This window comes from Apodemus sylvaticus, chromosome 22, assembly GCF_947179515.1.
Source record: "Apodemus sylvaticus chromosome 22, mApoSyl1.1, whole genome shotgun sequence".
NCBI classification, from domain to species: Eukaryota; Metazoa; Chordata; class Mammalia; order Rodentia; family Muridae; genus Apodemus; species Apodemus sylvaticus.
The window spans coordinates 48,530,475-48,546,612 of record NC_067493.1 but is presented as its reverse complement, the minus strand read 5'-3'; the positions used below and the strand labels follow the sequence as shown (position 1 = coordinate 48,546,612).

At 53.5% G+C, this 16,138-nt stretch overlaps 1 protein-coding gene across 2 annotated transcripts in view; it reads right to left on the bottom strand.

Annotated features, from left to right (window-relative positions):
• The window catches only part of Tpcn1 (two pore segment channel 1), a 55,501-nt gene that overhangs the window by 35,293 nt on the left and 4,070 nt on the right, over nucleotides 1–16,138 (bottom strand). The window lies entirely within an intron of this gene.

The following is a 16,138-nucleotide window of genomic DNA, read 5'->3' as shown; positions in this document are numbered from 1 at the left end:
CTTGAGGCCTGGAGAGGTAGCTTTGGGTAAAATGCCCGGGAGCTGCCTGGGTAGGAGCTCTGATCCAAAAAACCAGAAATGAGTGACTTGGCCCGATCCAGGAGACTAGAACTGGAAGTCCGCCGCACTCTCCTTTCCAAACTGCCCTAGGCCACTCACGCTCTTAAAAATGCACCAGGCATGCATGTCCCTCTTTGATCGCAAAATACCCCTGCCACACAGTAATCCTCTTCCGTGGAGCCTCAGTTTCTCCACCGTGCACTGGGACCCATGCCAGCTGTGCTCTGAGCACAGCAGAAATAAATGCAAATACCCGGAAAGCCCTTGGAGCCCTCTGGAAACCAGAGCCCACCAGAATGACAATGAGCAGTCTCGCAACTGTTTGCCAGTTGTCACTGAGAGTCCCACACCACGAGCAAAGCCGAAGGTGGGGGGGGGGGGGGGTTAGAAAGCAGAGCGTTGCTGGAGCCTGGAGCGTTCGCCTGGGCCATGGCGCTGCACTGCTCCTGTGCGGGTGGCACTTCGAGGACTCCCAGATAGAAGCCAAGCAGAATGCGGAGAAGCCAGGAGGCACGCTGCCCTCTTCCAAACCTCTGCTTTCTGGTAATTGGCTGGGAGGTGGGGTGGAGCGTGGATCCCGGTATCAGCTTGTCTAGTGAAGGCATACCCAGGCACAGGGTGGCCTCTGGGACCCAGGACCCTCCCTAGTTCAGTGTCTGGCAGCAACCCAACGTCGGTCCTGCCAAAAGGTTACTTGGACCCAAGGAGGCACAGAAGGCGCCGTAGGACAGCTCACGGGTCAAGCTCTGTTCTAGAAGAAATTCTGGCTCGGAAGCGGTCAGGATAAAGCAGTGTGCCGCCTCTAGCTATCTTCAACCACCTGGCCGAGATTGAACGGCCGAATCCAAAGGGATTCGTCAGTGCAGTTTGCCCTCCTAGGACTTGGCAGGCAAGGGACCAGAAGGTTGAAAGCAATAAACTTAAGAAGGGGAAGGCAGGAGGGAACAGGTCAGAACCAGCTGGCCTTGAGAGTCTGGAAGGGGTCGGGGAGGGGTACGGGCAGGCAGGGGATTCAGAGAAAGGAGACCAGCGGTATCACTAGCATTGCAGGTGGTACCGTCAGCAGTGTGCACCCCCTGCCCCCAAACCCCCAAGAGAAGGCACTAGCCATGTCTTATAACCCTCGCACTTGGGGGGCAGATAAGTGGGGGGGGCACAGAGAGTGCCAAAGTCCAGACACATAGAGAGTCACAGAGAAGAGGTAAGGCTGAGGCAGGGGACTGACCACAGTGAAGCTAGCCACTGGAGTCCCTGGGGACCATGCCTTGACCCACCTCAGGAGCTGGAATCTGCTGCGTTCCCACCATCCACAGACTGGGGGCGCTATTGGGCAGAAAAGAGACTTTCCCAAGGCCAGAGGTGGAGCCTGAGTTCTCATCCCTCCTCTGCTGCTTCTGACAGCCCCAGGTTGTGGGATGGGAGGCGGCTGGCGCACAGGCCCGTTGACAGACACAGACTTGGGCCACCGACTTCCAAGGACGGCTCCGGCCACTCAGCAGTGAGCCACCTGAGGACACACACCCACGCGGCCTTTACTCAAGCCTGACTATTCTCACTCTACCTGAGTCAAGCTACAAGCTCCATGGCGGCCACGGCACGCCTGCACCAGAGACCAACCACAGCCACAATGATCCCAGCCCCCTCGACGCTATTCTGGGCATAAAGCTGTCAGATCCCAGTCATCCCCAGTGGTTAGCTAATCCATAAATTGGAACCACCTTCTGCAGGCCATGAATTTTGAGGGCCAGCCTGGACTGTTAACACCTGCTCTCCAGTCGTGGGGTATGTCCCAAAGTGGGACTCTTTGCCCACCACTACTCCTTATTCTCTGAACTGACTAGTGGCTCACCTAACAAAGTCCTCAGAATATCACAAATATCGCAGACATGCTCAAGATATACATGTGCACACATGCACACATACACACTAATCCATCCGCCGCTTCTTACAGCAGACCAGCGTCTATACAGACACCTGACCCATGGTTACTTGGAAGCACCTGGGATACTGGGAGACCCACCCACCTCCAGAAATAGGAGAGGTCTGCAGAAGAACCAGGGGCTCTTGGGGCCCCTTTGGGCCCAGCAGATAGCCCATGCTCAGAGGGCGTACTGGCTCCCAACTCCAAACAGTCCAAGGCTGCAGCTGTGCCCTGCCAGAATCCACATAGTCCCTACCCAGTGGCTACTCAGGGTCACTCACAAAGAAGGCTTCTTGGATCCAGCTCTGTGAACGCTGCACCTGCAGCATCTGCAGCATCTGGGGCTGGGGCTGCTGCCACTCTGTTCAGAAAAGCAGCAGTCAGGGGCAAAGCGGCCTCCCCAATACAGGCATCTCCAGAAAGTGACATTAGGAAGAAGTCTATGTCCTAGAAGACTTAGATGTTGGGGCACAATGGGCCTCCCAGGAAGCTGAAACCCTGGGTGGTCATTTGACCAGGCCTGAACTAAGTACTGTGTCCTTTTGCCTCAGTCTCCCTTTCTGTCTAGTAGGACAACAGCCTGAAAGAGACATCGTGAAGAAACTCACTCTAGAGCCCTGGAGGGGAGCTCCTGACTGCCCAGGGCATGGGGGTGGGGATCAGGGGAAGGATTGGGGAATCAAGGAAGTTAATTATCCTCAGATGCTCAGCCAGGATAACCAGAGTCAGAAAACCAGTTCCCATTCCCTAAGAGGAAGTCACACCAGAATGAGGAAGAGCTGGGCTCAGAGAGGGAGCTTCTCCTCTGAGTCAGAACTCATGAGGGCAATACCTGCAATGTGGCTACTTTGTTGATGACGATGCTACTTTGTTGATGATGATGCTACTTTGTTGATGACAGGACCTTGACACTTTGTTACTGAGCTTCTGAAGCCGGGCCTTCCCTTGTGACTGGATTACACAGAGAACCACCCATTTAATCTGTTAACCTCTATACAGACTCTCACTTAGCCGGTAATGAGATCATCTCGCAGATGAAGAATTGAGGCTCAGCCCAACAAACAAACAAACAAGCAAACAAACAAAACAAGCTTACAGTTTTGTTCCAAGTTGTTCAGCGACCACACCAACTTCTTTCTTGTGCTGAAAAATAAGCCTGCACAACTGAAGAAACGTTAAAATCCCTGACTATCTGTGGCCATTACCACCACTCTGCCCCTCCATCACAGAGTCCTATGGCCTAAGAATTCTCCCAAGTCATCCCTCAGCTCCAGGCTCTGCTGTCCCTCCACATTCTGGGACATTGCCCAGGCTTCAAATAAAAATGAGGGGGGAAGAAACCCACTATGTCACGGACTAAAACGACTGACTGGCCTAGGGGCCAAGTGGCTTCAATACTAATAAAACCGAGCCTTGGTGAGGGAGGTCCCAGAACCCGCTTCGGGGTCTGCACCACGATGACCGTGATCGCAAACGATGGGGCAAGCCAGCCAAGTGTGAACAGCCGGGCTCGTGAGGAGAGGGGACCCTCGAGAGCCACAGAGAGAAGATACAACGTTTGCTCTCGACCGCCCACAAGGGCGAGCTGATGCAGCCGGTGGCCTGGACCGGCTCCAGGCTGTTAGCGAGGGCCGAGCTCAGTTGTCACCCAGCTGACTTTACACAAGAGCTGAGCGGAGAAGGAAACGTCAACGTGTAGCATTTCCACTAAGGAAAGAGAGCTTTAAGCAATGGCAGGCGGTCTCCAAATGGCAGGGTTGGAGAGTTCAGATACGAAGGAAGATAGGGGGCGGGGGAGGGGGCACCAAGCAGTACAGGCCGACGCTGTAACTAGAATACATGCAGGCAGGCTGGAGGCTGAGGGAGGCCTCCATGCTCCAAATGTAGGCTGCTCTGCAAAGCAGGCCTCACTCAGGCTATTCTGGGGTGGTCACATGAACGTGAGGGAGCCTCTTCCTTACCCCAGAGGACTCCAGGGGCTGGTGAAGCTGTGACTCCATCTCAAATATTAAGTGCACGGGGAAGATAGACAAGGCCTGGCCTGGCCTTTGTGAAGCCTGTAGTGCCAGGAACAGCAGAGCAGTGTGACCAACAAACAACTCAGAAACAACAGCCACCTACCTCGACCTTCCCACCCCATCCCAGCCAGCCAGCTCAAACTGGTCCCACCAACTGGACTACACTGACAAACCCTGCCTGAGCTGGGTGAATGAGGAGGGGATAATCATATTTTGATTCTCCAACAGTTTGCCAAAATTCCATTTTCTCACGACTGTTAATGAACCCATCACTCTGCAGGGCGAACCCAGATTTAGATAACAACAAATGGGGGTCTCCAGGAGCTGGGCTGTGAGTGGCCGCGGTGCGGCGGGGTAGAGCCCAGGGTGGACGGGATCTGGGATCAGCTGCATGGCATCGAGTCAAGGCTGGGGGTGGAAGGGAAGGAGCCGGGCCTCCAAGGCAGGAAGAGCACTGGAGACACAAAGACCCCGAACTTGGGAAGCCGAAACAGGTAGATTTCTTGGAGTGTAAGGCCAGCCTGGTCTATAAATCCCAGGCCAGTCAAAGGCCACATGGTAAGACTCTGTCTCAAAAAACAAACGAACAACAAACAGCAGGACTACCAAGATGGCTCACTGGGCACAGGTGCCTGAGGCCACACCGGACCGGCTGAGCTCCATCTCAGGAACCCACAGGTGGAAGGAGAGAAGTGACTCCCACAAGTCATCCTCTGGTCCCCTCATGTGAACCCTAGCACACCCGCATACACGCGCGCGCACACACACATAAATACATAATAAGAATCAATCGCCTGGCGGTGGTGGTGCACGCTGTAATCCCAGCATTTGGGAGGCAGAGGCAGGCAGATTTCTGAGTTCAAGGCCAGCCTGGTCTACAGAGTGAGTTCCAGGACAGCCAGGACTACACAGAGAAACCCTGTCTTGAAAAACCAAATACAAAAAACAAAAAAAAACCAAGAATCAATCAATGAATGCAAGTTTAAAAACTGGGTCTGGACAGATGGTTCAGTGTTCCCAGCACTCAGGATGTAGAGGCAGGAGGATCAGAAATTCAAGATCATTCTTGGCTACACATGAGCTACATGTCATCCTGACTCCAGAAAAAAAAAAGTGTACTATTTCTTGTTAGCTGAAGCCTAACGTAGTTCTGCACGGTTTATCCCCTGTGAAAGAACATCAACGGACTTAGTAACTAAAATGGGACCCCCCTACCCCCATCTAACTCAGGTGGGAACGTGGCTGGGAACTCACGCTTCCAGTCTCCTGGGCAGTCCCTAAGATTCGGCCCCTCCCTGCCAGGCAGCCTGAGGCGTGAACAGGTCAGCAGGCTGCCCCCTAGAGGGCGTCTTCTCTAGCTTGAGAATCGGCCTTTCTAGAGACACCCAGGATTCGGGCATCTTCTCCCATCTTTTCCTGACAGCCTGACAGTGTCAACTTTTCTCCTTCTCTTTTGTTTGTTCTGAGCTAAGGTCTCAAACGCTGCAGCCCAGGCTGGCCTTGAACTCTATTAATGGAATGACCTGGATTTTGAGCAGACACTTGGCCTAAAGCAGCCAGAACAAGGCCCTGAGGTCATCACCTTCTCTGTCACCTGGCCAAGGTGGCTCACAAGTGTTTGTTGGAGTGTGCTCGCGCACGCGCACACACACACACACACACACACACACAGAGCAAGGGCAGTGATGGTGGCTGAGGAGACTGTCATTAGGTGGCATCAATGTCACTTTGCTTGTGGCTTCTTTACAAGGAGCGAGCGTGACACCTGCGGAGAATGAGGAAGGACTGGCCAGTACGCCGGGACGCCTCCACAAGTTTCTCCAGGGAGTCCCCTCGATTATAATGGGGTCTTCCATGAAGAAATCGTGCCCTGCATCACAGCTCCGGAGAGCAGGTTTCTGCTTTGTGCGGACCAGAGTCATGGAGCTCGGCCACAGCAGTGAGGCTCTTGTCCATCCCTGGTTGGTCGGGATGGAGGAGGCTTGGGGACTGGGTGGAAAGTGCAGCACAGCAGGTGCTTGGGACAGTCGGCCTGGACTGGGAGGCCTCTGTGATCTGGGTCTGGGCGGAAGGGATGAGGGAGGGCACGGGAGGGTGCTGAGGTCAGCTCTCACTTCCTGCCCCTGCCTCCTGCTGCCAGGGTGAGCAGGGCGTGAGGCATGTGGCCTTGGGGGGAGCTCGGGGGACAGTGGGGAGCCTGGACCAAAGAGTAAACCGCCAAACCTGGCTCTGCCCCCACCACATGGACAGAGAGTCTCCAAGACCAACCCACCCCGTGGGACAGCCATCTATGACATCATCATACGACAGTCCCACCCAACGCACTTCACAGCTTGGGCACTTCACGGTGGGATGGCCTCTCTGTGTGCTGTGACTGCTAGCTCCAGAAGCCATCACCTGGAATGCTCCAGGCCGTGTGCTCACTCGGAGGCCTCCCATTTCAATCTCAGGACTGATCCAAGGACAGTCTGTGTGTGACTGTGTCTTTATGAATGAGGGGACCCAAGCTGAGAGATGTGCTGACCAGGGACACTCAGCTGACCTGACCCCAGAGCCCAGGCTCATCCCATACTCTACACCCTTGCTACGCTCTTCCCACCCTGTCCCAAAGGCCGCATCACACTTCCTCTGTCTACACATGCCTACGCATCAGTATCCCCTGCCAGAGAGGCCTGGCCCCTCATCCCCGCTGTGACCCCTATTCTCCCCAGATCCCATTTTTAAAAACTGTGGTGGAGACCTACTGAATACAGGGGCCTAGTTATGAAAAACAAAAACTTTAAATTTTTTTCCTATCGTCTTTCTCTGGCATATATCTTTGTATTGTATTGTCAGAATATTAGAACATTCAATCTTTTTTTTTTTTTTTCGAGACAGGGTTTCTCTGCGTAGCCCTGGCTGTCCTGGAACTCACTCTGTAGACCAGGCTGGCCTCGAACTCAGAAATCCGCCTGCCTCTGCTTCCCAAGTGCTGGGATTAAAGGCATGCACCACCACTGTCCGGTTAGAATGTTTGATCTTAAATACTGACGGTTTAGCTGCTAACTTGGGTTTCTTAAATTTTAAAAAGAAAAAAAAAATCACTCAATCAATTCTGGTTTAGGATTAGGACAGAAATTTCAACCGTTTGAGAGGATCCCAAACTCGCTCCTGCCTCTGTGCACTAAGTATTTATGCAAAGCAGTGCTCTCAGTATTGTCGATCAACTCCAAATATTGATCAGCTCTAGGAAATGGAGTCCCTGCAGCCTGCAGCGTCAAGTACTCAGCCAAGATTTGATCCTGCGTGTAAAAGCAAACAGTCACATCATTCTCACTTAGAATGTAATCGGCCTTCATCTTTAATAAATGGTAAAATTATATATACCAAAGAATTGCTTTAAAATAAATTTCTTGGGCCACCGCGATGACCCAGTGGATAGAGGCCCTGCCTTCAGACCTCACAGCCTGAATTTGATACTCACATCCCACATGTTAAAAGGAGAGAACTGAGTCCCATAAACTGCTCTCTGATTGCCACATGTGTGTGTGCGTGCACACACACCCACAGACACACAGACACACACACACAGACACATACACACAGACACACACACACACACAGACACACACATACACACACACATGGGTACACACACACAGACACACACATACACACACACATGGGTACACACACACAGTAAATAATGCTTAAAAATATTGTAAAGAAGTGGCTGTAAGGGGGCTGGAGAAATGGTTCTGAGTTCTGAGTTCAAATCCCAGCAACCACATGGTGGCTCACAACCATCTGTAATGGGATCTGATGCCCTCTTCTGGTGTGTCTGAAGACAGCTACAGTGTGTGTGTGTGTGTGTGTGTGTGTGTGTGTGAGTGTGTGATTTTTTAATGTAACAAAGCAAAGGGCTTATAATAGAAACAGTTTGAGAAGCCCTGCCCGTGCCCACCCGGCTACCTGAATGGATGCAGCTCCTTCACACTAAGCAATGTCTCTCTGTGCTCTAATGTCTCCTACCACAGTCGGGCAATCAGAACTCACCGCCAGGGCTATAAACTCTGTGCCTAAGGCGCCAGGCACATATGAGAATGTGGGAGACTGGGGTTTCAGAAGGTAAGGCTCGAACAAGTACAATGCCTACTTGACTACCCACCCAGGTGCCCCCTAAACACCGAGCCCAACCAAAGGGGCACCATGGTGTCCTGGCCCGCCTCCAGGTTGTCATTTCCTCCTCCCCTAACTCTCCTTCCCTTTTGTGGCTGGTTGGGATTGAACCCAGGGCCTTGTAGACGCTCAGCGACGCCCCCAGTCCCCACCTGGTCCTGTCACTATTTCCAGCACCTTTCTGGAGGTGGATGGGGTGACCCTTCAGAGCCCTGCGGCAGGACAGCAGCCCCTGCTTGAGGCACCTGTGGCCTCTCCATCACTCTGGTGTTCTTTCCACATCTCAGCGCAGGCCTGGGGTGCAGGCAAGGCACCCTGGGAATCCTGCCTCCCCACCCCACCCTGTAATTAAAACCCTGCTGTGCCACTCAACCGCGCGACAACACAGCTTTGTCTGACTCCTTCTCCGGGAACAGGCTTTCACTTCCTGATCACTATCCCTTTAAAATGTGGGGCACGCACCACCGCAAATCGCTGGGGCGGTGATTCTCAACCTGTGGGTCGCGACCCCTCCGGCAAACCTCTACCTCCAAAAAAATATGTGTGTTGCGATTCAGGAGCAAGCAAAATTACATGGGACAAAACGGGTACACTAAATGTTCCCCAGCCTGTCAACACCTCCACAGGCCATTTCTGGCAACCACCAGGGCACTGTCCTTCAGACAAACGAGCCAGCCAGCAGAAAGAGCCACCTTCATAGCTGACCAAGACGGCAAAGGTTTAAGAAGGGCCAGACAACAAATCATTACATTAAAAAAACACTTTTAAAAGCACCGTTTATTTTTATTTGTGTATTTGTGTTCTGTGCCCAAGTGCGCCTGCTCGACAGCATACCATGTGAGTGCAGTACCCACGGGGACCAAAAGAGGGCGCCAGTTCAGCCTGGAACTGTAGTTGCAGGTGGCTATGAGCCACCTAACGTAGGTCCTGGGAACAGAACCCCAGGTCCTCTTTCCGAGTAACCAGTGCTCCTCACCACTAATCTACCTACCTCTCCAAACCCCACATAATTATTTGTTTAAACGTGTAACTTCTCCTTGAATCTCCACTCCATATCCCAAAGTCAAAGACAGAATACACGTGTACACCAAGTCAAAGACAGAACACACCCGTACACGTAAACACCTTTAGGCTGGGGGGTGTAGCTCAGTGGTGGAGTCCTCAGCTATCATGACTGAAGTCACCGAAAGAGGGGTGTGGCTCGGTGCTGCACCCCTGTGGTGTGCTCCGAGGGGTTTGGGGTTGGGGCTGTAGCACAAAACCCCAAAACTGGTAAAGAAAGATGGCCTGAACCCAGGCAGGATAAAAACTGGTCCCTCTGCACTCTCCATTTTCTGCCTGACAAGCTAAGCCTGCTTCAACCGGTTCTGATGCTCCCTGAATGACACCCAGGGGAGATGACCTCAGACCAGGACAGGTGGCTGGCCATGTGGGCACGGCTTTCCTTGACGTGAGTAGGCGTAAGGATGCAGCCAACGTTAAGACGTCCTTAGCTGGCTCTGGCAGTGCCAGCCTGTGACCCTGTGACGACTGGACAGAGCAGGGTGGCAGCTGGCCCTGCGGAGAGCACACGTGCCAGCAGGTCCAAGGCTGCTTCTTCAATCGCAAAAGCTCCGAGAGTTCACAACTACACTTTCCGGGTTTGACATAATGATCCACCTGCCTCAGCCTTCCGGGGCAGGATTATACAAACACACAACGACGACGCCTGGCCCAAGGGTTCCAACACCAGCTACACACCCAGACAGAACGTAAGCAAGGTCAAGGGTCGCAGGAATCAAAGACGTAATCGCCAGCGGCCCCCAGTCTGGGGCATCTCCCAATCGATTTCCATATTGGTCGCCTGCCACAGGGACCCAACGTCTGGGATCCACATGGCCTGCGGCTATCCCCGCCTCCAAGCCTCCCTAGGTCCTTCCTTTCCTGATCCTTAATCTTGGTTCCTGACACATCCTATTTTCATAGCCAAAACAAACCCAGAGGCTCCAGTGTGGAGCTGGCGTAAGGGGATGGTAGTGAAGGCAGGTGGGGGAGGGTGCGCGGAGGAGGAAGCCGCGGCTCAGCACCGGAAGCTGGGGTTTTCCCTTGCCCTCTGTCCAGGCCACCCGGTGCTGGTGATCCCACAGACGTTGTACAACGAAACACCAACCACCAGGGTGGCCATTCTGACACCACGGAACGCTGCCTCGGATGCCAGCCAGCACCGCCAGCACCGCGCGGAACAGCAGTTCGGAAAACCGAAGCTAGAAACCAACTTGGGAGTGAGACCCCCCCCCAATCCCGCCCCCTCAACCTCCCTCCACTCCCTGATGGAGGCACAGAGCTAGGATGCTTGGATTCCAGCGTGCCTTTATGACACGGGACAGGCTTCGACCTCTGAAAACCTCAGATCCCTCCCAGTGGGAGGATCTTGAAAGCTCTGACCTAGATGTCTGCGGGGGGTAGGGGGTGGGGGATGGGGGGGTGTCACGATGCCACAGGAGACGTGCGCACTGCGTCCCAGGAGCCGCCCCAGCTCACTGGGACTTTTCGGTGAACTTTCTCAGACTGACTGCGCAGGCAGTGGGAGAGGAATTTGAGCCAGAGAGCCGTCACGTCAGGGAATCTGCTCAGGCAAGATCAGAAGGAAGAGCTACCTACCCCTCAGGTCCCTGAGCACGAAGGGCCCCAACGCTTCGGGCATCGATCTTGGTTCTTTTCTGTAAGGGTATGCATGGGGTTTCCCTCCAGGGGCCTTGCGCTGTTATTCAAGACAATCCCAGGAGACACCGTGGCCAGAAACCACGAGATCAACAGCACAGTAAATCCTCCAGCTGCTCCCGTGTCCCTCCCCTCCCTGACTTGGAGGCTGGGAGGTCAACTGTTCTGGCTCATAAACTACTTCCAGAGCACATGCGATCTCAGACCTCCTTCGGGTGCTTGGCGGAACAGGGCAGCAGGTGCCGGCCCGCACCCAGCTGCTGTGCCTGCCATTTAGAGGCGGTGGCTTTCTCCGTGCATAGGGAGAGATGGCATTTCGTGGCAGGGGGCCCCGAGGCGACAGACAGGATCCCCCCCATGAAGATGCGGAGGGCCAGGAAGCGTAAGGTTTGGAGTCTCCATTATGAGGCTCCATCTCAGCGTGCTGGGTGCTCCCTCATTTTAATTGGTACCACCAACAATCTGGTGACATCCGGCACTCTGCCTTGGTAAAGCCCTATAAAAGCCAGAGGAATGACTCCGGCAGGGCCAGGTGGCCAGGCCAAGCGGGAGGCGGTGGAAACTTAATTGTTCTTGGTTTCCAACCGCTACACTGCCTCGGAGTCCTGGCGTGGCGGAGGCACCTGCTGGGGTGGGAGCGCCGAGATTGAGGTTGACATCTCAAATACACTGCAGACGTTCCACGGAAGAGCCCAGTCCGCGGCCTCATCGCCTATCTATGTCATAGCCCGCCACGCACCGAACACGTGACCTGCGGCATCTCACCAAGTCCCCGCCCCCCTGTCCGGTGCAGGGCAGTAAGAACACTGACGTACAGCTAGGGTTACGGCAGCTAGTCAAAGCGAGTTATGTTCTCAGCTAGAAACGGAGGCCTGGGGCTTGACTCCAGAACCCACACAGCCACCCCGCCACACAGGCTCCACGGGACAAAAGCAGCCGAGGGCACTCGGGTGTCCTTGCCTCTTTGACAAGCATGTTGAAAAGTTTGGCCCAAGAAAGAGCTATTCAGCAGGGTAGTGGTGGCGCACGCCTTTAATCCCAGTACTTGGGAGGCAAAGGCAGGAGGATTTCTGAGTTCGAAGCCAGCCTGGTCTACAGAGTGAGTTCCAGGGCTACACAGAGAAACCCTGTCTCAAAAAAACAAAACAAAACAAAAACAACAACAACAACAACAACAAAACCCGAGCTAAAGAGCTATACAGGGAGGGAGACTTCTGCACAGAGGGACCACTGGGCTGACCATCCTTTGAGAACGGTCCCACCACACCCTCCCAGCTCCTCCTGGCTGCATCTGCTTGAGGCCGGCAGCTCTGGTCATCTAGATGGTACCTGGTACCAGCTGGCTCAGGCCGTATAAAGTCTCTAGAGAAGGAGCCTGGGTGTCACAGGCTCCTGTGGGGACGGTGGCCTTCCCTATAGACATGGCACAGTGTCCAAGGCCCAAGGATCAAGACTCTCTGCTCTGTCCCCTCAGGCCTCATCCCTGACCAGCTTGTCACCCAGAAACTACAACAGCAGCCAGGCGGTGGTGGCGCACGCCTGTAATCCCAGCACTCTGGGAGGCAGAGGCAGGTGGATTTCTGCGTTCGAGGCCAGCCTGGTCTACAGAGTTGAGTTCCAGGACAGCCGGGGCTATACAGAGAAACCCTGTCTCGAAAAAACCAAATCCCAAAAAAAAGAAACTACAACAGTATCACACCAAAGGAGCCAGGAGCCCGTGGTATATCCATCCACATGTCTCCAGTCCATTCCTCACCAAAAAACACGTGTGTGGGCCTAAACGGGGGTGGGTTGGGGGGCAAATCCTAGTGTGAGTTGCCAGGAGCCACGGGGCACACTCACTGTACAGACTGGCATGCACACACAGCCGAGATCACTGCCTCGAACGCATGCGGATAACTGATCGTCTCTAACCATTCAGCCATCCGCTGGCCCCAGGACCCTTTTAAAGGTTCTTCCCTCATTTCTAAGTTTTAAATACCTCACCGCTAACTACCTTCTCTATCCTCAGCCTGACACCCTTCTGCCTGTGAGTCACCTAGCATCATCTTACCAGCCGCCCTTAGAATCAAAGATGTTAGCGTTCTCATATAAAATCCACATGTCTCCAGATCCACACTGTGTATTTCCTAAACTGAAACCACCCGAGGAAGTCGGGAGTCACTGAAGGAAAGGTCACCAGCACTGTGGGCTTCAAAGACCATGTGAGATAGGTGTGGTGGTCCACTCCCTGTCACTCAAGGGAGACAGGAGGATTGAGTTCCCAGATCAGCCTTGGCAACCCAGACAGACCCAATCTCAAACCCTCTCCCCCTCAACAAAACAATGAAAAGAAAAAAAATTCCCAGGGCTGGGGAGATGGCCCAGTGGGTAAAGACCCCAGCTGCCAAGTCCAATAAGCAGAGTTTGATTCCTGGGATCCACACGGTGAACAGAACCGAGTCCTACAGGCTGACCTCTGACCTCTACACAGGCGCCATAGCACATACACATGCACACACACAAAAACAAATGAAGTAAACGAATGAGAAAACAACCCCGTACGGCGACAGGCTGACTCCCAAAGCCTCAGAATATGGCGCTTAGGTTTCAAGATGGTATCTTTAGAGGTCACCGAGGTAAAACGAAGGTCCCCGGGGTTTGCAGCCACGGTCGACCAGGGCCTGGGATCTCCAGGACCATGAAGTATTTACTGGGAGAGATGAGACTCTAGCCACTGGCAAGGCAGGATGTCAATCACATCCGACAGGGCCCACTTGTCAGCCACACCTACCAGCGCAGAGGCCCCTATCAGCTCGGTTCATTTCCAGCACGGACTTCTCGCCTGAGAAGTCCCCGGCTCCTGCAGGCGCTGAGCTAAGGGGTCCAAAGATAAATGGAGTCAGGACCCAGCAGGTGACCGGATGGCTGAATCATTCATTACCACAGGTGGCTATCTCCCTGCCCATGGAGACAGCAAGAAAGTGACTCATTAACTCTCTCTGTCTTGTCTGGAGGCTGACAAGGTCCCAAAGGACTTGCATGAGCAGAAGGAATTTTCAGCTCCAACTGGAATCCTCTAAGCAAACAGAAGGCTCAGGAATGTCTTCCGGACCGACTGCCCGACCAGACCCCAGGCTGAACACAGCACTGGAGACTCACCGGACTGGAGGCAGGCTAATGTCATTGGCATCCTCCCCCCGCCCCCCCCCAAACAGGATCAGGCAGGAAAGAAGGCGTGGGACACTGAGCAAAACCGCTTGGGTCCACCGTGGAGGGAAGGGAGAGTCCCCAAACAGTTTTAGGACAGGAGGAAATTGCTGGGTTGGGTGTGGTTCATGTTGACAGCTCAGACAGTAGGGGACCTCAGGACAATGAAAAATCTAAGCATCTAAGCATGAAATAGCTATGCCTGAATGAAGGTCTGTGGGCTTCCTCTCTCACCTGGAGACAAACCAGAGTCCTTTTAGAAGAGGGAATCTCACTTGAGAAAAATGCTGCCTATCAGTCTGTTCTGTAGGAAGTCTGCAGTATATTTTTTTAATTGATAATTGGTATGGGAGGGCCCCGCCCATTGTGGGTGGGGCTATGCCTGGGCTTGTAGTTTTGGGTTCTATAAGAAAGCAGGGTGAGCAAGCCAGGGGAAGCAAGTCAGTAAGCAGCACCCCTCCATGGCCTCTGCATCAGCTCCTGCCTCCAGGTTCCTGCCTTAAGTTCCTCCCATTATGGGAGCTACCTAGAAATCTAAGAAGAAAACTTTCCTAACCCAAGTTGCTTTGGGGTATGGTGTTTTATCCCAGCCGTAGAAACCATGAATAAGACAACATCTCTCCTTAGAGAGGCCCTGGCTTTCAGCCAGCTATAGGGGCACGTAGCCTCTGCTTCTCAGAGCTTTTAGAAAGTACAGTGTGAGAGGGGAGACTGAGGCACAGGTACCTCGAGCCGAAAACAATGCCCTGTGGCAAGGGATATGTCATTTTCTGTTCTGAAGCGAGAATCAGCAACAGACTTCAGCAAGATCCAGTGGCCTCACTGGTGGCCCGAGCTGAAGGCCTGCTTACAGAACTGGGTCACTCTCAGAAATGTCCTGGCATGGGAGAACAGGACCCCACCCCAAGCCCGGGCACTCTGGAGAGATCGAAGAGCTTGAAGACAGCCAAGGTTCCCATTTAGAAATGGACCCGCCTCTTGGCAGGCACAAGCAAGCCACCCTACCCCATTCAGTCCACTCCCTTTTGCAGGTGACAGAGATCCTCCTGAAGGGGTGTCCCCTGACGCTGACTCATTTGCCCCCCCCCCTCTCTCCTCAGAGCAGCTCTGCAGTGATATGGAAGCAGCAAGCAGAGAGGGCTCTGCCCACTGGCTGTGTGACCCTGGTCAAGTGAGCTCATTTCCTTCTCTATAAAATACAGGTAGCAATAACTGTCTTTTTTTTTTTTCCTCAATAACTGTCTTGAAGTCACAAGACAAGCTTAGCTTCTGCCAGGCCCTGGGTTGAAACCTCAAGACAACAAATAAATGAACTCAAATAAAAATAGCAGCCAACCCTAAGTAAGGGCCTCCTCCACCCATGCGTGTTAAGAGCTGGTGAAGAAAAACAGGAGGGGGAAGGAGAAGGAGGAGGACTGTGAGGAAGAGGAAGAAAAAAGGAAGAAGGGAACAAACTTTAGTCAGACGGGTCAGAATTCAAACCTTTCCTCACTCCTGAGCTGGCTGTGTGGCCTTGGGAAACTCACAACCTCTCTTAAGTTTCTTCCTTTGTAAAACAGGAAAGCTACAGCCTTCTGTGGAAGAGCTCCTGGCAAGAAAGCTGGTCAAGACTGGAGTCAGAGGCAGAGTTCTGCAAGCCTGCACGGCCCGCAGGAGAAATAGGTCTCTCCTCCCTGTCTGATCCTCTGGGACCACCCAGCACAGCCACTTGGGATGGCAGTGAGCGTGAGGGGGCAGCGTTGGTGGTTTGTAGGGAGTCAGTCCTCTCCAGCTTCCTCACCCCGGGGCACTGTCTCCTCCATCCCGGAAAGCCTCCGAGATCCCCAAAGCTCAACTGTGGACAAAGGAGATGGGAGTGCCAGGCTCAATGCCGCTTGGTCCATGGCATCTTCCCCGTGGGCCTGTGTGGTATCCTTTGACCCTCCACCCTGGCAGGCGGACTGCACTCACCGGAGGCCTTCAAGCCCTGTTCCCTAACTTTTCAGGACTCTTCACAAAGGCAAGTTATTATATATATATATATATTGATTTTTCGAGACAGGGTTTCTCTGTATAGCCCTGGCTGTCCTGGAACTCACTCTGTAGACCAGGC